Below are 24,344 nucleotides of genomic sequence, written 5' to 3' on the forward strand. Positions count from 1 at the left end.
AAGAAATTCACCTAATGGCAAAGTGGTATTGCGCACCGAAGTAGTTTCATCATAAGTATCATGCATAGCAGAAGTGGCATCAACAATAACATGCGACATATCAGAACTCATAGTAGTAGCAGGTTTAGGTGTCGCAAGCTTACTAATAACGGAAGGAGAATCTAGTGCAGAGCTAGATGGCAGTTCCTTACCTCCCCTTGTAGTTGAGGGCAAAATCTTGGTAATTTCGTCTTTCAAGTTCTTCATATTAAGGCCTCCTTTTAATAGAGAACCGGAACAAAGCATTAGCACATAGTGAATACATGGACTCCTTAAACTATGGTCATCACCGAGAAGTATCCCGATTATTGTCACTTCGGGGTTGTCGGATCATAACACATAATAGGTGACTATAGACTTGCAAGATAGGATCAAGAACACACACATATTCATGAAAACATAATAGGTTCAGATCTGAAATCATGGCACTCGGGCCCTAGTGACAAGCATTAAGCATAGCAAAGTCATAGAAACATCGATCTCAGAACATAGTGGATACTAGGGATCAAACCCTAACAAAACTAACTTGATTACATGGTAAATCTCATCCAACCCATCACTGTCCAGCAAGCCTACGATGGAATTACTCATGCACGGCGGTGAGCATCATGAAATTGGTGATGGAGGATGGTTGATGATGACGACGGCGACGAATCCCCCTCTCTGGAGCCCCGAACAGACTCCAGATCAGCCCTCCCGAGAGAGATTAGGCCTTGGCGGCGGCTCCGTATCGTAAAACGCGATGAAACTTTCTCTCTGATTTTTTTCTCCGCGAGACGGAATACATGGAGTTGGAGTTGAGGTCGGCGGAGCCTCAGGGGGCCCACGAGATAGGAGGGGGCGCGCTTAGGGGGGAGGGCGCGCCCCCACCCTCGTGGACAGGGTGTGGGCCCCCTGGTCTTGATTCTTTTGCCAACATTTTTTATATTTTTCAAAAAGTGCCTCCATGGATTTTCAGGACATTCCGAGAGCTTTTTCTTTCTACACATAAAATAACATCTTGGCAGTTCTGCTGAAAACAGCGTCAGTCTGGGTTAGTTTTATTCAAATCATGCAAGTTAGAGTCCAAAACAAGGGCAAAAGTGTTTGCAAAAGTAGATACGTTGGAGACGTATCAGTAGGCATGATGATGACAATGATGCTCACATAAAATATAAGAATTGAAACATAACGGGAGCATCATGAAGCATATGCCTAGCACATTTAAGCCTAACCCACTTCCGATGCATAGCGATTTTGTGAGCAAACAACTTATGGGAACAATAATCAACTAGCATCAGAGGGAAAAACAAGCATAACTTCAAAGCTTTAAGCACATAGAGAGGAAACTTGATATTATTGCAATTCCTACAAGCATATATTCCTCCCTCATAATAATTTTCAGTAGCATCATGAATGAATTCAATAATACAACCATCACATAAAGCATTCTTTTCATGATCTACAAGCATAGAAATTTTACTACTCTCCACATAAGCAAAATTCTTCTTATTCGGAATAGTGGGAGTATCATAAGAGACTTTAATACTATAAATTGTTTCCACATTAAAAGAGTAATGTTCAGAAAAAGGGTAATCATAATCATGACAAGTTTTATCATCACTACTTTTTATAGCATAAGTTTCATCACAATAATCATCATAAGTGGCAACTTTGTTCTCATCATAATCGATTGAAACCTCTTCCAAGATAGTGGAATCATCACTAAATAAAGTTGAAACTCTTCCAAATCCACTTTCATATTCATCACAATAAGATTCAACATCCTCCAAAGTAGTGGGATCACTACTTCCTAAAGTTGACACTCTTCCAAACCCACTTTCATCAATATAATCATCATAGGTAAGAGGCATGCTATCATCATAACAACTTTGCATATCAAAACTTGGGATGATAAAAATATCATCTTCATTAAACATAGCATCCCCAAGCTTGGGACAAACATTAATCGCAGAAAATATATTCTCAAATATGTCATCCTCATCAAACATAGCTTCCCCAAGCTTGGCCTTTTCATATCATAAGCATAATCACTCTCATCATTAATAGTATGGATAGCACCAATAGTATAGAAATTATCATCATCACAATGAGTAGTAGGAGCAACATCATTTGGGAGGGATACCTTTTTACCTTTGCTTCTCCGTTTTTTCTTTTTCTTCTTCACATTATGTGTGGGTTCAACCTTCTTCTTTGGGCTCCATATTGATGAGATTGGTTGAATAGAAAGCTCCTCCTCGTTAACTGATTCATCATAAGAAATAATAGGAGGATAATGGGAAGTCTCTTCCCTTTCATTAGTATTCTCTTCATCTTCTATTTGCTTTCTTTTCTTTAGGTAACTGGCAATATAAGGATTTTCAATGCAATTCACCGCACAATACATATAAATTTCCTCTAGATTAATATCAAGAAAATTCTTAAGGTTAAATTCTGGAATATGCTTAGTTGCATGTTTCAATTCTGCATAACCCAAAAGCAAATTAAGTTCATTATGATGTGCAAGGGAAATCAAGTCATCACAATTTTGGACACGATTTGATCATGAAACAATTTGCATCGGAGATTTAAACGACCATGTTCATTGCAAAGTTCACAAGTACGGTAAAAATATCTTAAATTTTTAGCACCCTTATCTAGCCTTTCTTGCAACCCTTTAGTTTCTAAATGCTTATGCCTCTTGCAATATCTATCTTCCCTATTTGGTGCGTACTTGAAAACCCAATGCACTCCACAAAAATCAATATGCTTATAAGAGATATTTTCATCATGACTAGTGCAATCATCATTACTACTATGGATATTCAAGGAGTTCATACTAACAACATTGCAATCATGCTCATCATTCAAAGATTTAGTACCAAACATTTTATAGACCTCTTCTTCTAGCACTTGAGCACAATTTTCATTTTCATCATACTCATGAAAGATATTAAAAAGATGAAACGTATGAGACAAACTCAATTCCATTTTTTGTAGTTTTCTTTTATAGACTAAACTAGTGATAAAACAAGAAACAAAAAGATTCAATTGCAAGATCTAAAGATATACCTTCAAGCACTCACCTCCCCGGCAACGGTGCCACAAAAGAGCTTGATGTCTACTACACAAACTTCTTCTTGTAGATGTTGTTGGGCCTCCAAGTGCAGAGGTTTGTAGGACAGTAGCAAATTTCCCTCAAGTGGATGACCTAAGGTTTATCAATCCGTGGGAGGCGTATGATGAAGATAGTCTCTCTCAAACAACCCTGCAACCAAATAACAAAGAGTCTCTTGTGTCCCCAACACACCCAATACAATGGCAAATTGTATAGGTGCACTAGTTCGGTGAAGAGATGGTGATACAAGTGCAATATGGATGGTAGATAAAGGTTTTTGTAATATGAAATTATAAAAACAGCAAGGTGACTAATGATAAAAGTGAGCACAAACGGTATTGCAATGCTAGGAAACAAGGACTAAGGTGCATACTTTCACTAGTGCAAGTTCTCTCAACAATAATAACATAATTGGATCATATAACTATCCGTCAACATGCAACAAAGAGTCACTCCAAAGTCACTAATAGCGGAGAACAAACGAAGAGATTATTGTAGGGTATGAAACCACCTCAAAGTTATCCTTTCTGATCGATCTATTCAAGAGTCCGTAGTAAAATAACATGAAGCTATTCTTTCCGTTCGATCTATCATAGAGTTCATACTAGAATAACACCTTAAGACACAAATGAACCAAAACCCTAATGTCACCTAGATACTCCAATGTCACCTCAAGTATCCATGGGCATGATTATACGATATGCATCACACAATCTCAGATTCATCTATTCAACCAACACATAGTACTTCAAAGAGTGCCCCAAAGTTTCTACCGGAGAGTCAAGACGAAAACGTGTGCCAACCCCTATTGTAACACCCCGGATGTAACTTTCCATATTTGTAACTCCAACTCTTGCCATTTTCGGCTATGTGTTATGATATTCCCTTCGTGGTTGGGTTTTTGTCTTTCATTTTGCATTTTGTTCATGTCATGCATCTCATATCATGTCATCATGTGCATCTCATTTGCATACATGTTTGTCTCATGCATCCGAGCTTTTTTCCCCGTTGTCCGTGTCGCAATCCGACGCTTCCACATGCACCGGCGCACCCCCTCTTGTCTCTTTTCGTGAGCGGGTGTTAAACGCTCTCGGAATGGACCGAGTCTTGCCAAGTGGCGTCGGTACACCACCGGTAGACCACCTGTCAAGTTTCGTTCCATTTGGAGGCCGTTTGATGGTCCAACGGTTAACCGGGTAACCACAAAGGCTTCTTGTGTGTTGCAGCCCAACACCCTTCCAAAGCAGCCCATAACCCATCTAAACCCCCTCCATGCTCTCCTTCGTTGGATCACGATCGTGTGGGCGAAAACCGCTCCTCATTTGGAGTCTCCTAGCTATCTCTACCTATAAATATGTCCATTCCCCCGGATTTTTCGCGCAGTCCAACCCTAGCCGCGCCCCTCTCTGCCGCCGAACACGTCAGGATCGGGCCGGACACATCCGCGCCGCCGCCCGCGGCCAACCGGAGCCCTCACGTGGCGCGCCGCCTCCTCCCACCGTTGAAGCCCGCCGGGCCCGAGGCCGACCCCCGCGGCCCGCACCGCGCCGCGCCGCCGCGCCCGTCCTCCACCTCCTCCCGCCTCGACGCCCGCATCCGCCGCCGTGCTCAGGCGCGCCTCCTCGCCGGCGCGCCACCCCGCAGCCGTCGCCGGTCGGTACCGGCGCCCGCCGCCCTCGGTCGCCACCCGCCGTGGCCGCCGCCCCCGGTCGCCGCGCCCGCGCCGCCCGACCCCGTCGCATCCCCCGCCGGCCCCGTCCCTCCGGCCATCTCCCTCCTCTCCAACTCCGGCGAGCTCCCCGGTCATCCTTGAACCGCACGCTCCAGATCTGGATCCAGATCCAAGGTTGACCCCGAAAATTCCACTAAGTCCCTTTTTCTGTCATATTTTGGTGCCCTCTTTGACCTGTCATAACTCCATGACCGTAGCTCCGTTTCATGCCCATGATATATCAAAATGTTAATCATGAGATGCTATTCATTATGTTCCATTATGCCATGCTGGTTTGATTTAATCTTGATGTCTAAATCATCGTTGCAGGAGTGCTATGTGATATTTACTGTTGTTACTCATCAGATTATGATGTTTTGTCATTTTTGTTGCATTTGATGTGTGCATCCTATGAGCACGAGCTCTACATGTGTTTTGATCTATGTCATTCCATATTTACAGAGGTGCTTACCATGTATTTTTGTGATAAATGTGGTGGCTAGAGCAAGCATGCAAACTAGGCTTCATGATGTTGCTGATTTCAGTCCCTGTTCTGCTGTTATTTTGATGCCATGTAAACTTGATGCTACAGTGAGATCCATGCTTATTTTGAGATACTTAAGTAAGGATGTTTTGAACATATGGTTATGCTCTATCCATCCATGCCCCTGCTTGAAATTATGGAGTAACCTAGCATGTCATTTTCTTGCTGTACTTTTGCTATAAAATGTTCCTGGCAGAATGTTAACATGCTATTCAATTTTGCCATGGTTGTTGTTAGTGATCCAAGCATGCTATGAACTTGCTCTTGCCATGGTTAGCTTCATGAAGATGTCATCTTGCTGTTGGTATGCTTGTTCTGTCATTAAATGCTTCGTGATGAGTAAATCGAGCTTGCAAAGATCCCTTCATAATTCTGTTAATGCGATGCTCTGTTTTCTGCCAAGTCTGAATCTGTTAACGAAAATTGCTATGTTTACATGGGTGCCATCATATCTTCTGATCCTTTTTGGCTCATGATCAGGAAGGGACTTTTGTTCCATGCATTTAGTAGATTCATGATATGCCTTGTTTTGCTATGTTATGTTCTTGTAGCATGTTGGTTGCTTTCTCTAAACATCACTACCTGATGCTGTTTATTCCATGTTCAGTATTTTCACCAAGTCTGTGAAGCTGATATCTTTTGCACTTTTTCCATGCTTGTTTGAACCTGTTATTGTGTGATCTAGCCGTAGCTCAGTGTTCATCTTTTGTCAAGCATCTCTTGTAGATCACTTTCATGTGCTTCATTGCTATGTTGGAGTAAAGTAGCTTAGTTTCTTGTTGCATGCTAAGTAGCATCATGCTGTTAATTGCATAATTGTGTCATTCTTGTTTTGCTTGCCTTTTGCAAACCGTACATCCGTTTCCGGTGATCTTTATATTGATTTCAACCGAAATCACTTCATCTTTCCAGCGGCATACTTGGTTTGCCATGTTGATGCCTTGATCATTCTTTCCCTTCCGGAGCACGCTTATGCATTGCATATCATATCTTGCATATCATGCCATGTATGACATCATGTTGCTTGTGTATTGCACCGTGATTGATTGTTGTTCCATTGCTTGTTTCCTTGCCTTGGGTAGAGCCGGGAGACGAATATGTGAACAAGGAACCTGTTGAGTATGCTAACGAGGATCAAGCTTTCGACAACTCTGAGAACTTTGCAAGCAAGATGACCATACCCTCGATATCACTTCTATTTTTGCTTTGCTAGTTGATCGCTCTATCGCTATGGTTGTGCTACCTACCATTTATTTATCATGCCTTCCATACTGCCATGTCAAGCCTCTAACCATCCATTTCTAGCAAACCGTTGTTTGGCTATGTCACCAATTTTGCTCAGCCCCTCTTATAGCGTTGCTAGTTGCAGGTGAAGATGAAGTTTGTTCCTGGTTGGAACATGGATATTTTGGAATATCACAATATCTCTTATTTAATTAATGCACCAATATACTTGGTAAAGTGTGGAAGGCTCGGCCTCATGCTTGGTGTTTTGTTCCACTCTTCCCGCCCTAGTTTCCGTCATACCAGTGTTATGTTCCTTGATTTTTCGTTCCTTACGTGGTTGGGTGATTTATGGGACCCCCTTGATAGTTCGCTTTGAATAAAACTCACCATTTGCCACCTAAGCCTTTTTCCCTTGGGTTTTCGCGAGCCCGAGGGTCATCTTTATTTACCTCCCAAGTCAGTGCTCCTCTGAGTGCTGGTCCAAACTAGATCCCTTTGCAGCGCCCCCTCAAGGTAACTTGAGGTCTGGTTTTAGTTGTATGGATTTCTCATCCGGTGTGCCCTGATAACGAGATATGAGCAACTCCTATCGGGATTTGTCGGCACAGTCGGGTGGTCTTGCTGGTCTTGTTTTACCATTGTCGAAATGTCTTGTAAACCGGGATTCCGAGACTGGTCGGGTCTTCCTGGGAGAAGGAATATCCTTCATTGACAATGAGAGCTTGTGATGGGCTAAGTTGGGACACCACTGTAGGGTATAAACTTTCGAGAGCCGTGCCCGCGGTTATGTGGCAGATGGGAATTTGTTAATGTCCGGTTGTAGAGAACTTGACAATTGACTTAATTATAATGCATCAACCGCGTGTGTAGCCATGATGGTCTCTTTTCGGCGGAGTCCGGGAAGTGAACACGGTTTGGGTTATGTATGAACGTAAGTAGTTTCAGGATCACTTCTTGATCACTTCTAGCTTCTCTTCTCGACCGATGCGTTGCTTCTCTTCTCACTCTCACTTGCGTATGTTAGCCACCATATATGCTTAGTGCTTGCTGCAGCTCCACCACCTTAACCTTTTCCTACCCTTGAGCTTAAATAGTCTTGATCTCGCGGGTGTGAGATTGCTGAGTCCTCGTGGCTCATAGATTCTACCAAAACAGATGCAGGTGCCGAGGATACCAGTGCAAGTGGCGCAACCGAGCTCAAGTGGGAGTTCGACGAGGACCTTGGTCGTTACTATGTTTCGTTTCCTGATGATCAGTAGTGGAGTCCAGTTGGGACGATCGGGGATCTAGCATTTGGGGTTATCTTCTTTTCATTTGGATTTGACCATAGTCGGTCTATGAGTGTATTTTGAATGATGTATGAATTTATTTATGTATTGTGTGAAGTGGCGATTGTAAGCCAACTCTCTTTATCCCATTGTTGTTCATTACATGGGATTGTGTGAAGATGACCCTTCTTGCAACAAAACCTATAATGCGGTTATGCCTCTAAGTCATGCCTCGACACATGAGAGATATAACCGCATTGTGGACGTTACAAGTTGGTAATCAGAGCCATCCCCGACTTAGGAGCCCACCTGCTTGATCGAATCGCTGGCGTTGTTGAGTCTAGAACAAAAATGTTTTGAGTCTTAGGATTATATATATATCAGAGAGTAGGATTATTTTTACTCCTCAGTCCCTTCGCCGCTCTGGTGAGGTCTCCTGACGTTGATGTTTTGACTTTATTCTCCTCAAATTTCACTAAATTTTTTTTAGGATCACGTGGGTATCTTGGAATCGTTCCGATAGTCTTGTGACGAGAACATTGTTCTTGGTGCCTCCTGGCATTTAGGGGTTGTGGCAGTGTCCCGGGGAGTTGAGCTTCGAGGTGTTGTCGTCACAATTTTATAGTTGCAATTCTGGAATACCTGAGTTTTGCCGACATCGAAAATCTCTTTTATGCAGTTGTTGGTGAGATAACCTCGACGTCACCCAGTACTGGTGAGTTCGGGAGTATTGCCATAACTCGTATAGCGGATGCTTTTCGAAGGTTGAGGTACACGATTTCTGAAGGTTTCTTGGTTATGTGTTGACGATGGATACAACTGGATGTAGGGATTGTTAGTTTGGGTGAGATATATTGCTTCCCCTATATCCCCAACACCTGATTGCATAACCAGAAAGTTTCGGGAGTTTATAGGTGGGATTCAAGTAGCTCTAGCATTTCTTCCCGCAGATATTTGGTTTGTCATTGGGTAATCCTTACCACTTATTTGTTCCAGTCGTACCTTGGTTTTTTCTTTCATCAATCTCTTATCAAGTGGCTTCTCACCTTAATGGACGTGTGATGTTAGCTTTGGAATTCATTCGTTCATCCTTGTTCGAATGTATATTGTGAACACTATACGTTGCAATTTCTATCCTTTGATTCTACTTATCTATCATGTCAATGCTGGTTCTAACGGATTTCATCTTCCTCAGGATGGCTCCGCCAACTCGCAACAACCCGGATCGGGGTGAAGAAGGTCGATCGAACCCACCACCTCCGCCACCTTCTCCGCCTCCGGAGGCATGGCAAGCTGTCGTGGCGGCCACCAACGCCAGTGCCCAGATGCTTTTGCAATTCTTGCAAGATCGCAACCAAGGCCAAGGAAACCAAGGGAATCAAGGTCAAGGGCAGTTCAATCATCAGCCTCAGTTTCCTACCCTCAACCAGTTCCTTGCAAATCAGTCGAAGTCTTTCAGCTACTGTGCCGAGGCCACAGACGCCGATGATTGGCTCGTGGATATCAACAAGCATTTTGAATGTAGCAATGTCAGGCCTGAGGACTATGTCAAGTTCTCTTCTTTTCAGCTCAAGGACCAAGCAGCTGATTGGTTCCAGCAATACAAAGATTCCAAAGGAGGTAGAGTGATTACTTGGACTAACTTCTGTCGGGACTTTAAAGCTCACCACATTCCTACCAGTGTTGTTGAGATCAAGCGTGAGGAGTTCTGCAATCTCAAGCAAGGCAGCATGTCTGTGTACGAATACAACAAGCAGTTTGAGAAACTTGCTCGCTTCGCTAAACAAGACGTTCCTGATGAGAAGAGTATGGTTTATCAATTCAGAGGTGGCCTCAGAGAGGATCTGCAGTTAGCTCTCGTTCTTGTTGAGCCTACTCAGTTCGATCAATTCTACAACATGGCCCTCAAGCAAGAAGGCGCTCAGCTCAAGTGTGAGGCTTCTAAGAAGAGAATCAGGGATGCAGTTCAGTCTTCTTCTTCCTCACAAGTGGCTGCTAAGCAGCAGAAGTTCTACCTTCCTCCTCCTCCATTTTGTCAGCCGTACCACCAGAAGAACTCAGGTAGTCGTGGATATTCCCACCCACCCAACCCAGGCTATCACAACAAGTCAAATTGTCAAGCTCCAAGGCCAAATGCTCCTTATCATCGTCCGCTCTCAGAGGTGACTTGCAACAAGTGCCAGCAGAAAGGTCACTATGCAAACAAGTGCTTCAACCAAAGGCGCCTTCCGCCTCCCCCTCCTGTGAGATCTTCATGCAATGCAGTGGTCAAGCATAATACAAAGCATGGAAAGGTTAACATGATGAATGCAGTGCAAGCATAGGATTCTTCTGATGTGATAATGGGTAATCTCTCAGTTAATGACATTCCTGCAAAAGTCTTATTTGATACTGGTGCATCACATTCTTTCATTTCAAGACCTTTTGTGGCTATGCATTATTTGGTTACTCAAGTATTGCCGAGTCCATTGTCTATTGTTTCCCCGGCTCGACAAATGACTTCTCGAGCATTTGTTCGAGATTCCGTTATCAAGATGGGAAACTATAAATTTCTGTCTTCTCCAATTGTTCTTGGTGACTCGGATATTGATCTAATTCTCGGGAAGGACTGGCTTTCTAAGCACAAGGCTCATCTTGATTGTGCTGCCAGAGAGATTCAATTGACACACTCTTCTGAGGATGTTATCATCTATGCCGCTCGTGATGAAACCATTTGGTTGTTTTGTCTCAATGAGAAGGGCGAGCTAGATGCAATCTCTCAGATTCTAGTCGTTTGTGAGTACCAAGATGTCTTTCCAGAAGAGCTTCCGGGTATGACTCCGCACCGGCCAGTTGAATTCGTTATCGATCTTGAGCCTGGCACTGAACCCGTTTACAAGCGTCCATACAAGCTTGGACGTAAAGAGCTGAAGGAATTGAAGAAACAGCTCAATGAACAAGAGCGTCTAGGTTTGATCAGACCGAGTTCATCTCCATGGGGTTGTGGAGTTCTTTTTGTCCAGAAGAAGGATGGCATGGACCGACTGTGCGTCGATTACCGTCCATTGAATAAGAAGACAATCAAGAACAAGTATCCACTTCCCAACATCAATGAGCTATTCGAGCAACTCAAAGGTGCTAAAGTATTCTCCAAGCTTGACCTTCGTATGGTGTCGTGGATTTGTCACGGCAGGTGTCCTAGCGAAAGGACTTAGTCGTGGAGCCATCGCTACGAGTTTACTTGAAGGGGTTAAAGCGGACACAAAGACACGAGGGTTTTATACTAGTTCGGCCCCTTTGATGAAGGTAACAGCCTACGTCTAGTTGTGGTGGAATTGATATGATCTCGATGGCTAGGGAGCAAACAAGCTTCGCCTAGGCTCGAGTTGTTGTTGTCTATCTTGAACCGCCGCCGGGTCGTCCCCTTATATACACGGGTGACGCCCGTCGGTCCATAGAGTCCCAGCCGGTTCATATTCGTATCCCGGTCGGTATCTCTCTATTCCTAACTTACAATACAAGTTATACATCAGGTCGGTTTACAGCTACAGATTCTAGACCGACTATAGGCCTTGGGCCTTCACCTGCTTATACCACTATGAAGTTAACCCGGCCCAAGTAGGCCGGTTTACGCCCAGTGGTAATATCCCCAACATTAGGCCCCAGATTGATTTGAACTGGTTCATGTCAATCCTTCACACCATCTTGCGTCTTGGATGTCTTCTGTTAATTGGCAAATCTCCATGTCGTCATCATTTTTGGTTGCTGTAAACCGGCATGACGTCATCAGTTTTGGCTACTATAAACCGGCATGACGTCATTATGAAATTCATAACGCCCTCTTAATGACAGCTCCTGGATTCGCGCGTTTGACCTAGCTCAGTTGCCTTATAAATAAGACCGAAGGGTCATTTCCTTTCTCTTCCCCTTCGTCCCTTCTTCTTCTTCTTCCTCACGTCGCCGGCTTTGGAGCTCCGCCACCACCGTCGATCTCTGCCTCGTCTCAGGCCGCTGCATCAACCTGTACGTACCAGAGTGTTGCGGCATCTTTCCGCATCTTCTCCGTTCCCGGCAAGTCCTCTCTCCTTCTTAACCTAGATCTGTTCTTAGGGTTTCATGTTCTTGCTATGTTCATTGCGCGTTCATGGCTGTTCTCTGTCCTTGAATGCATCTGTGAACTTTACTGTGCTTAATAGCGATCCCTTTAGTATCCGCTTGCTATTTCTCATCCAAGCTCATAAATCTCCTGCACATATCTGCTCGATAGTTCACTTCTGTTTCCGCCTTAGTCTTCGAAATTTTTCCTGTTTTTTATGAGCTTGCTGTAGATCCGCGGCTGTAACATAACTTTGTGAAACTTGTTTCTGCATAACCAGTTATCCATAGTTTCAATTGCTTCTGATGCTTAGGCCAGGCGGGTAACTTCACCATAGAGAAAAAATTACTAGACCGGTACATATGTTATTAGTCCCCTGGTTGAACCGCCAGAATCCATCTGATGCTGCGTTGTAGAAGACCGGTTTATGGGTACTGCCCCCGGTTTACCGTAATTAGATCAACACCGTTTCATCCGGCATGTTCTTGAACCGGATCACTTATTTCTTGTAGATCTCGTCATGGCCAAACAAGTGTACGAGTGCAACTGGGTTCCCTCCCGTGTCACAGAATCACAGCTGAACGATCTAGTCCTGATTGGCGCTTTGGATAGCAAAGACACGATTCATTGGAGGGTTCCTGGAGATGAATGCCCTCCTACACCCCAGGAAGGAGAGGTCGTGGTCTTCACAGATCATATGGCCCGGGGCTTCAAACCGCCCGGCTCCAAATTTTATCGGGATGTATTAGCCAACTTTCAACTCCGCCCACAGGATATTGGCCCCAACTCCGTCACCAATCTATGCCATTTTCAAGTACTTTCTGAGGCATACCTTCAAGAGGAGCCTTCCGTCGAGTTATTTAGAGATCTCTTTCATCTGAACCGCCGTACTGAATTCACTGACGGCCCTAATACTGAACTGGGTGGTATGGCCATTCAGAAGAGGAAAGAAATCACCTACCCTCACGTCAAACTCCATACGCACCCCAAAGAATGGAACGTAACTTGGTTTTATTGCAAGGCTACATCTCCTGACAATGAAAATCCCTTGCCTGGCTTCCGTCCAGAACGGCTCAGCAACACTCACCCTTTTCCACAAAGGCTAAGCGCCAAGGAGAGAATTAAATATGCTCCTCAACTATCCAAGCTCCAGGCCTTCATGGCCAATGGTTTAACAGGAATAGACCTTGCACGCTGCTGGATATCATGGAGCATTTTGCCTCTAAGCCGGCGCCCAAATTTGATGTGTGAGTATACTGATAGTGTCGATGACCCACTCCGACACACTAAAATCCAACTCCCTGAGGAAGAAGTCACAGAATCTATGAAAAAGATGCTGAATGAACCGGAGCATCTCTGTGCTCAAACCGGTCTGCTTCCTTACTGCACCACCAACAAACCGCCAGCGGTAATATTTCAATTGCTCTATTGTTGAACCGATTTACTATTTTATACGTTCAACGTTTTAATTGCTGCTGATCAAGGGTGATAATCTGTTCTGGAGTAAGAAACTTCCTCAAGACAAAACGGAGAAGGCAGGACGGCCAACCCGGCCCAAGACCAAGGTTATCAAGAAACCAGCTCATAAGAGAAAAACCACCGCTTCTTCTGACCCAGCTATTGATGATGATGTGGGTAATCCGGATCTTGAGGTAGAACTTGATTCACTTGGCTTACTTTTTACACGCCTTATTGATGATGATGTTTGTCAGGATGACGCTGAAGCCAGCAATGCGGTTTTCGTTGAGGTAACCATTCTCTCTTCCCATTCAGAAATCTTGCCTTTGCCAAAATTTCGCCGGGCAAACCGGAAAGTTAAATTTTCTCATCCTCTTGCTTATCTGGATTCCCAATTTCTTATGAAGACCCAGCAACACGAAGCTCGCCGCACAACCCGGCACAGTGGCCAGGTAGTTACCTCTGCCGGTTTACCAAACAGTCCGGTTCGAAAACGCCGCTCCGAGGTCTCCGACCTTTTTATTGATTTAAATCGTAAAGCGGGTTTCTTCCGTCGACCTCTTAATCCATCCGACTCTGATTATCAGGTCACTTCTCATTCATCATCTGGTGAATCGTCGGCCACCCAGCTACCACCATTGAAAACAGTTGCTGGGCAAGTTAAACCGAACATATGCTTCCAGTATACTGCGCAATGGTTTACACTTTTTCTTAATTTTTATCTTTTCTTCCAGGGCTAAACCGAAACCAAGCAAGAAGGCCCGCCTGGATAAAGCGGCTGAAGAAAATGTGGCCCCAGAACATGACCAAGCGCCGGATCGTGAAATGTTTACTTCTGAAGATATCCCCAATGATCCTCCTCTGCAAGACAACATTATCCCTGAAGAAGGTCTTATTAATACTCCAGCTTCTGCTGATCCGCCTGCCAGCTCTGTCCAGATTGAGAAATCCCACACTCCTGCTGACAAAACGGCCGCACCAACCCAAACCGGCGAGTCAAAAGATGATGATGTTGTGATTACCGGTGTAGGCCGCTCTGAACCCGGGAATCCTGCCACCCTTACTAGGCATACCATGAAAGAGGATTCTTCCCCTTTGAACAAAGGAAAATGGGATGTTGAATTAGAAACATATGCCGCTCTGAATGCTCAAGATCTTCACTCTGGCTATTTGAACCGGCTTTACACTAGCCGTGACTGTGAAGCTGGCCTGGTCAAAATGATGAGGGATAAATTTGAGGTAAATTCCTTCTTTCTTTTCTGCTATTGCATTCATCCCGGTAGCCCCCAAGGGCCGGTTTGTGACCTTGGTCAAACCGGGACTTGATCCTGAATATATATTTTTTGAAATCCCTCGGCATAACCCTCGAGGGCCGGTTTAGCATAAGCAAACCGGGGCTAAAAAATAAAAAGCTGTCCTTAGAACATAACTTGATCAAATAGCCATTAGCCCCCAAGTGCCAAGTTGAATACTTGTATTGAGCTTGGGACTTTGTAATCGAGCAATATACAAAAAATTGAAGGTACATTAGCCCCCAAGTATCAGGCATATAACTTTGTTATGTGGTTGATACTTCAATTTCTTGGCTCGCCTGTGCAAAGCTTTAAAATTCCATCTGTATGCAGGCTGAGATTAAAATCAAGGAGGACCGGATTGCCGATTTGCAGGAGGCCCTGAAGACCCAGCAAGCTGAAACAGATAAAACCAAGCAAGAATTAACCAGCGCTTTGAACACTGTGGAACGGCTGAAAGAAAGTTTCAAGAAAGAGCGGGCTGACTGGGCCACTGAGAAGGCCGGTTTAACCAAAAGAGCAGAACATGCTGAAGCGGCCCTTAAACCGGTGGTGGATGAACTGACGGCCGTACAGCGACAAATACACTCTATGACTGCTGCAATCTTTGGTAAACTCCTTGTAACTTCTGTGATGAATTTGAATCTTCTGTATCATAAGTCCGGTTTGAGACCATTCCAATCTTGTTGTAGGCACACGTATTGGGCACTTAGGAAATGATGTGCGGAAGAAATTGAAAGCTGCCTACACCTTGGTAGAACAATTGTATACCGGAGCCCAACGGATCATCACCACAGCTTCTCACAACAACCCGACGCCCTCTTTAATCTAGGACACTCTTAGCAAGTTGTCAATGCTTCCAGCCCGGATTGAGGAGCTGAAAAAATCCGCTGCCCGAACCGGAGCCATCAATGCCTTAATCCGGGCAAAGGCATGGGTGCCCGACTTTGATCCTGTGGAAGCAGCTCAAGGCTATCCCAGTCTGAAAGAAGATGGATCTGAGTTCAACGAAGAAGATTTAAGGGCCATAAACCGTGCAGTGCGCCCTCTTGCTTGCCAGTTAGCTGAAGAGGCAGATTTGACGCATTATCAAGCGCAATATAACAATCAAAACAAGCGAGTGCCTGCCCCAACTGTTGAAGCGGAGAATCTGACTCCTCCAATCCGTAAGCACACTTACGCCCCTGATATTGAACCGTCTTCCCTGATCCATGAAGAAGCTATTTTCCAAGCTTTAATGGGAATCGACTGGACCACTGTTGATTTCCAGCCAATGGGTAGAGACAAGGAAGCTGAAGCGGCGGAGGATGAGGAGCAGGCTTGAACCAGAAGCTGGTTTGAAGAACTATCTGCAACATCCTTCCACAAAAACAATGATTTTGTTTGGGCACCATGCTGCCTTGTAATAGGATAGTTAAAACTTCTGCCTGGAATATGCCTTCGTGCATAAGTACTGAAGCTTTTGCTTGAAAAACTTTAATTCCTATTTCCTGCAATCAGAAAAATTTGAACTACCATGTTTGGGTATAAAGCTGGCTTATCCAAGCCTGAAGCGGTGGTTTTTATAAACCATTACCGTCAAAAAGGGAGAAAGTAGCCCCCGTACAAACCGTACTGACTTAATACGAGCCCCCTGGTTACTCCATGATGTGAACAGGGAAAAGGTAAACCGGGTAGAATCCTCCGGATTAGAAGGGGGACGAAAAATCATTGGCTGACCCGGAAGAAATATACTTGTTGACATAAAGAAATCCAACAAGAGCGACAAATGAACAAACCATGAAAACAACATGGAAGCAAAAGTAATGATAAAAACCATTTGCAAAAATACGCTATACTGAGCTGTTCAGATGGCATTACCATGGTCGGATAGGATCAAGGCCCCCAATAGGAGTGACAATGATTCAAGTCAGCCAGGTCCCCAAATGACTCGTGGCATATATGCCAGATCAAGAGGCGTGGCAATGGCTCGGGCCCGTCCATGCCCCCAAGTGATTTTGTGGCCTTAGGCCGACCAAGAGGCGTGACTGGTTCAGACTTGACCAAGTCCCCAAATGATCTGGTGGCTGTTGCCTATCAAAGGGTGTTCGTTGGTTCGGATACAAGGCCCCCAGTGATATATAAAAACAAATATCAAGGGGTAAACCGGAGGCCGCTTTTAAACAGAACCACTCCGTGTAACCTCGCATGATGAGACAGACAGAGACCCCGCTTCAGCTGAGGCTCCGGTTTAATATATCAAAGATAATATATACATTGTCATGATATGTACATAGATAGAGCCAATGGCTCAAGTATAGTAAGGCCGAAGATGAGCTATATTCCACGGTCTGCCGGTCTCCTCCTCGGATGTACGTGAGTCTTGATGCTCTCGAATATCAATCAGATAATACAACCCGTTGTGCAGATTCTTGCTGACTACGAAAGGTCCCTCCCAAGGTGGGGATAACTTGTGCATATCCATTTGATCTTGGATGAATCGAAGCACCAAATCTCCTTCTTGAAAAGTTCTGGTTCTAACCCGGCGACTGTGATAGCGACGAAGATCTTGTTGGTAAATCGCCGAACGGGCAGCCGCTATATCACGCTCCTCGTCCAATAGGTCCAAAGCATCTTGTCGTGCTGTCTCATTGTCTACTTCAACATAAGCTGCCACCCGAGGCGAATCGTGCCGGATGTCACTAGGGAGAACTGCCTCTGCTCCATAGACCATGAAAAATGGCGTGTATCCTGTGGACCGGTTTGGCGTAGTATTGATACTCCATAATACAGATGGCAGCTCTTCAACCCAACATCCTGGTGTTCTTTGCAATGGGACCAAAAGCCAGGGTTTGATGCCTCGCAAGATTTCCTGATTAGCTCGTTCTGCTTGTCCATTGGACTGGGGGTGTGCCACTGACGACACATTAAGTCGGATGTGCTCACGTTCACAGAACTCCTTCATAGCGCCCTTGGATAAATTGGTACCATTATCAGTAATGATACTGTGTGGAAAACCAAAACGGAAAATCACCTTCTTGATGAACTATACCGCTGTTGCTGCATCACACTTGCTGACAGGCTCTGCTTCAACCCACTTGGTAAATTTATCAACTGCCACCAAAAGGTGAGTTTTCTTATCCTTGGATCTTTTAAAAGGTCCAACCATGTCTAGCCCCCAAGTTGCAAACGGCCATGTTATTGGGATCATCCTCAATTCCTGAGTCGGCACATGAGCACGCCTTGAAAATTTCTGACATCCATCACACCGTTTAACCAAGTCCTCCGCGTCAGCATGCGCTGTCAACCAGTAGAACCCGTGACGAAACGCCTTTGCAACCAGAGACTTTGAACCGGCGTGGTGCCCACAATCCCCTTCATGGATTTCTCTTAAGATTTCACAGCCTTCCTCAGGAGAAACACAACGTTGAAACGCCCCTGATACACTGCAATGATGTAATTCACCATTGACAATCGTCATAGACTTGGATCGCCGGACTATCTGCCTGGCCAGAATCTCATCCTCTGGCAACTCCCCCCTTGTCATGTACGCAACATAAGGAACTGTCCAATCCGGAATAACATGCAGGGCTGCCACCAATTGGGACTCTGGATCAGGAATAGCCAAATCCGCTTCACCTGGGAGCTTGACTGACGGATTGTGCAACACATCCAAAAAGACGTTAGGCGGAACCGGTTTATGCTGAGAGCCCAACCGGCTTAAAGCATCCGCCGCTTCATTCTTCCGACGGTCCACATGATCCACTTGATAACCCTTGAAAGAACCTGCAATATTATCCACTTCCCGACGGTATGCAGCCATGAGCGGGTCTTTAGAGTCCCAAGTGCCGGACACCTGTTGAGCCACTAGGTCCGAGTCACCAAAACACTTAACCCGGCTTAAATTCATCTATTTAGCCATCCGCAGACCATGGAGCAAGGCTTCATACTCAGCTGCATTATTAGTACAAGGGAACATTAAGCGGAGAACATAACAGAACTTATCACCTCGTGGGGAAGTTAATACGACTCCAGCCCCCGAGCCTTCCAATTGCCTGGATCCGTCAAAATGAATAGTCCAATATGTGTGATCCGGCTTCTCCTCTGGTGCCTATAATTCTGTCCAATCATTGATGAAATCAACAAGTGCTTGAGACTTCACTGCTGTCCGAGGCACGTACTTTAGTCCGTGCGGCCCCAGCTCTATAGCCCACTTGGCAATCCGGCCAGTCGCCTCCCGATTCTGTATAATATCACCCAAGGGAGCTGAACTGACCACTGTGATGGGGTGCCCTTGAAAATACTGCTTCAACTTCCGACTGGCCATAAAAACACCATAGACCAGCTTCTGCCAATGCGGATACCTTTGCTTGGATTCAATCAGCACCTCACTGATATAATAAACCGGCCGCTGAACCGGATATTCCTTGCCTGCCTCTTTGCGCTCCACCACAATAGCCACGCTAACTGCCCGAGCATTAGCCGCTACGTATAATAATAGTGGCTCCTTGTCGACCGAAGCTGCAAGAACAGGCGGATTGGCTAACTGCCGCTTCAGATCCTCAAATGCCTCGTCAGCAGCTGGACTCCAGACGAATTTGTCTGTCTTCCTCAGCATTTGGTACAAAGGGATAGCCTTCTCCCCGAGGCGGCTGATAAACCGGCTCAGCGCAGCGATTCGGCCCGCCAAACGCTGAACATCGTTGATACACTCCGGTTTAGCTAGAGATGTAATAGCCGTAATCTTCTCCGGATTAGCCTCAATTCCTCTGTTAGACACCAAGAAACCCAGTAACTTGCCTGCTGGAACACCAAAAACACACTTAGCCGGATTAAGCATCATCCTGTAAGCTCGCAAGTTGTCAAAGGTCTCCTTCAAATCATCCACCAGTGTCTCCTTCTGCCTTGATTTTACTATAATATCATCCACATATGCGTGCACATTGCGGCCGATCTGCTCATGCAGGCAATTCTGTACACACCGTTGATAGGTGGCTTGGGCACTCTTGAGCCCGAAGGGCATAGATACATAGCAGAAGGCTCCAAAGGGAGTGATGAATGTTGTTTTCTCCTGGTCCTTAACCGCCATCTTGATCTGATGATATCCAGAGTATGCATCCAAAAAACTCAAACGCTCACAACCCGCCGTGGCATCAATGATCTGATCAATACGGGGGAGGGAAAAAGGGTCTGCCGGACAGGCTTTGTTAAGATCTGTGTAATCCACACACATACGCCAAGTGCCATTTTTCTTAAGAACCAGCACCGGATTAGCAAGCCACTCTGGATGGAACACCTCAACAATAAACCCAGCTGCTAAAAGCCTGGCCACTTCCTCTCCAATGGCCTTGCGTCTTTCTTCGTTAAACCGGCGGAGGAGCTGTTTCACCGGTTTATACTTAGGATCCACATTAAGAGTGTGCTCAGCGAGTTCCCTTGGTACACCTGGCATGTCAGACGGCTTCCATGCAAAAATGTCCCGATTCTCACGGATGAACTCGATGAGCGCGCTTTCCTATTTGGGATCTAGGTTGGCACTGATAGTGAACTGCTTGGACGAATCGCCGGGCACGAAGTCAACAAGCTTGGTCTCAGCTGCCAATTTGAACTTCAGATCTGAATCATGCTCTGTAGTTGGCTTCTTTAAAGGGGTCATATCTGCCGGATCAACATTGTCCTTATAATACTTCAACTCCTCTGTGGCACAGACTGACTCTGCATAAGCCGCATCACCTTCCTCACATTCCAAAGCGACCCTACGGCTCCCATGAACCGTTATGGTCCCCTTGTAACCCGGCATCTTGAGCTGCAAGTAGATATAACAAGGCCGTGCCATGAACTTGGCGTAAGCCGGCCGGCCAAACAAGGCGTGATACGGGCTCCGGATCTTCACCACCTCAAATGTTAGTTTTTCCGATCGGGAGTCGTGCTCGTCCCCAAAGGCCACATCTAGGGCTATCTTACCAACAGGATATGCATATTTGCCTGGCACAACACCATGGAATACCGTATTCGACGGTCTGAGATCCTTGTCTGTTAGTCCCATGCACCGGAATGTCTCATAGTATAGTATGTTAATGCTGCTTCCTCCATCCATGAGTACCTTGGTGAATTTATAACCCCCCACCTGAGGGTCTACCACTAATGCTAGCTGGCCCGGGTTATCAACCTGGGGCGGGTGATCCTCTCTGCTCCACACGATAGGCTGCTCCGACCAGCGCAAGTAACGTGGTAAGGCCGGTTCAACAGAATTCACTGCTCGCTTGTGGAGTTTTCGGTCGCGCTTATCCAAACTAGTTGTGAAAACATGATATTGCCCATTGTTCAACTATTTTGGCTGGCTCTGATAACCCGACTGCTGCTGCTGCTGCTGGCTGTTCTGATTATTCTGGTGATTGTGACCGCCCTGATTGCGACCTGAACCGGAAGCTCCATCGTGATCTGGCCCGTGGAAACCGGATCCTGAACCGCCACCTGACCCGTGATCATACTGGAAAGCATTAGAGTTTTTGAACTCCTGCATGATATAACAATCTTTCCAAAGATGGTTAGCCGGCGCCTCTTTCGTCCCGTGCTTCGGGCAAGGCTGATTCAATAAATAGTTCAAACGACTCGCGTTAGGATTGGGAGCCCCGTTACGATTTGCCGCTTTACCTCCGCGCCGCTGCCCCCTATCCTGTGCGTTGGTGTTGGCCACAAAGTCCACGCTGCCGTCCGCTTTGCGCTTGCCTCCGTTTCCATGACCCGCTAGTTTGTTCTGCTGCTGTTTGGAGTTGCTATTCTTCTTTCCCTTCCCTGCTTCATCATCATTAAGCTCGGGATCCTTGGTACTGTCCGAATCGGCATACTTCACTAAAGCAGCCATGAGGGTTCCCATGTCATTACAGAACCGCTTCATGCGTCCCAATTTCAATTTTAGAGGCTCAAACCGGCAGTTGCCTTCCAGAGTTAAGACCGCAGAGTCAGCATTAATCCTGTCAGACGAGTGCAAAATTTCCGAAATGCGGCGCACCCAATGGGTCGTTGATTCTCCTTCTTCCTGGACACAAGCCGCCAGGTCTACTATGGACTTGGGCTGCTTACATGTATCCTTGAAATTCTGTATAAACCAGGCCCGCAACTGGGCCCATGAGCTGATAGAGTTGGGCGGTAGGCTCTTTAACCAAGTACGAGCCATGCCCTCAAGCATCATGGTGAAATATTTTGCACATGCGGCCTCATCCACGTCCAGCATTTCCATGGCCATCTCATAACTCTCTATCCATGCTTCAGGGGGTAAATCAGCGGTATAATTCGGCACCTTGCGTGGACCCTTGAAATCTTTGGGCAGGCGCACATTACGTAAAGCAGGGACCAAGCAAGGCACTCCCAGAGCGGATGTGATTCCTGGTCCAGCAAAGGTGGCAGAATGAACCGGTGTAAGTTGGCCTGCATTATCCTGTGCTGCTAACTCGGCCTCCCTTTGTGCCCGGGCCCGGTTCACCGCATCGACAACACCACCTGCCGGGTCATCACCACGGGCCGCTTCACGGCCTTGCGCATTGCTCGATATGGCCGGTTCATCTATGCGCCTGCTATAGCTCCGGCTCGGACGGGGCGTAGAATGAATCTGATCACGGCTGTATGAGTATGCCTCCTGCTGAATCAGCACGGTCCGGAGAAGCTCCTTAACCCGGTGCGTCTCTACTGCTTGCGGAGAATCCCCTTCGACTGGGATGGCCTCTAACCGTGCTGCGGCCACAACAAGGTTATCCATAGGATTCGAATAATGACCCGGGGGTGTCTTGACCGGCGGGGGAACCACAATATTTTGATGAGGGGGTTCCATCAAGCGAGGTTGGACCGTCGCTCCTGGCCCTGGCGCCTCAATCCGGTTTGTCTCTTGGTACTGCGGTGGATTACTGGGTCCAGCTCCTGGAGTGTGAAAGAGATTTCGGGGGTCAAACCCTAACGGCAGGCGTGATCTGTGCTTCCGCTTCAAAACCTCCTGTGATGCATTCTGGTCAAGCATGAGTTTATAGGCCTGTGCGTCCAAAGCGGCCCGCTCTGCAGCCATCCGGTCTTTTTCCGCTGCCAGATCCGCTTTGGCTTGCACGATCTGCTCTTTCACCTTCGCAATTTCTGCATTATGAGCCTCTTGATCCACCGGATCATCCTCTGCCATAAGCGTGGCTAGTGCGTCAAACAGATCAGACAGAACTTGAACCGGCGGGCGCACAAGGCCACCTGCCCCTGCTGCCGCTGCCGCTGCGGATCTGGAGAGCATTGCTGCGGCAGCCGAGGAATAATTCGCCGCCTGGGTGCCAGCCATGAATATTCCAACCCGGTTGATCTGGCCTGGGGGGTCCGGAATACTGTCGCCATCGGAACAACCCCTCACCTGATCGTCTTGCATCTGGTATAGTGACTCGGTCTCTTCGGTCGAAGACTCGTCGCCGAAATAGACGACGGTCTCGCTACCGTGCTCTGATTCGTCCTCACGCTCTCCTCCGTAGATGACTCCAACGAAGGCACGCTTCATGGCTGGTTTAATCTGGGTAGATCTCGCACGCTGAGCCGTCTCGACGGGGCGGTGTAGATGTCCGGCTCAGGCCCAGGCTCACCGATCTTGCCGATGAAGACGTGTATGCTGCCAAAGGGGACCCGGTACCCATACTCGATCGAATCGGCCTCGGGACCCCATCCTACATCATCGATGTAGATCTTGCCCCGACGACTCTTGGTCATCCGGCCCACAACATAGCCTTCGAGTCCCTTGAGCTTGCCCTCCAAGATCGTCAAACTATCGTGCGATAGCCCCACGGTGGGCGCCAACTGTCGTGGATTTGTCACGGCAGGTGTCCTAGCGAAAGGACTTAGTCGTGGAGCCATCGCTATGAGTTTACTTGAAGGGGTTAAAGCAGACACAAAGACACAAGGGTTTTATACTAGTTCGGCCCCTTCGATGAAGGTAACAACCTACGTCTAGTTGTGGTGGAATTGATATGATCTCGATGGCTAGGGAGCAAACAAGCTTCGCCTAGGCTCGAGTTGTTGTTGTCTATCTTGAACCGCCGTCGGGTCGTCCCCTTATATACACGGGTGACGCCCGTCGGTCCATAGAGTCCCAGCCGGTTCATATTCGTATCCCGGTTGGTATCTCTCTATTCCTAACTTACAATACAAGTTATACATCAGGTCGGTTTACAGCTACAGATTCTAGACCGACTATAGGCCTTGGGCCTTCACCTGCTTATACCACTATGAAGTTAACCCGGCCCAAGTAGGCCGGTTTACGCCCAGTGGTAATATCCCCAACATATGGGTTATCATCAAATTCGCATTCATGAACAAGATATTCCCAAGACAACATTCAGAACAAGCTATGGTTCTTATGAATATACTGTCATGTCTTTCGGCCTTGTCAATGCTCCTCCAACATTCTCTTGCATGATGAACTTCATATTCAACCCCTACACCAATGAATTCGTTCTAGTGTATCTCGATGATATTTTGGTCTTCTCCAAGAATAAGAAGGATCATGCCAAACATTTGCGATTGGTGCTCGACAAGCTCAGAGAGTATCAATTCTATGCAATGTTTTCCAAATGTGAATTCTGGCTTGATGAAGTTATTTACCTTGGTCACATCATCTCCGCCAAGGGCATCGCTGTT

The sequence above is a fragment of the Triticum aestivum genome, chromosome 3B (assembly GCF_018294505.1).
Source record: "Triticum aestivum cultivar Chinese Spring chromosome 3B, IWGSC CS RefSeq v2.1, whole genome shotgun sequence".
Lineage (NCBI taxonomy): Eukaryota > Viridiplantae > Streptophyta > Magnoliopsida > Poales > Poaceae > Triticum > Triticum aestivum.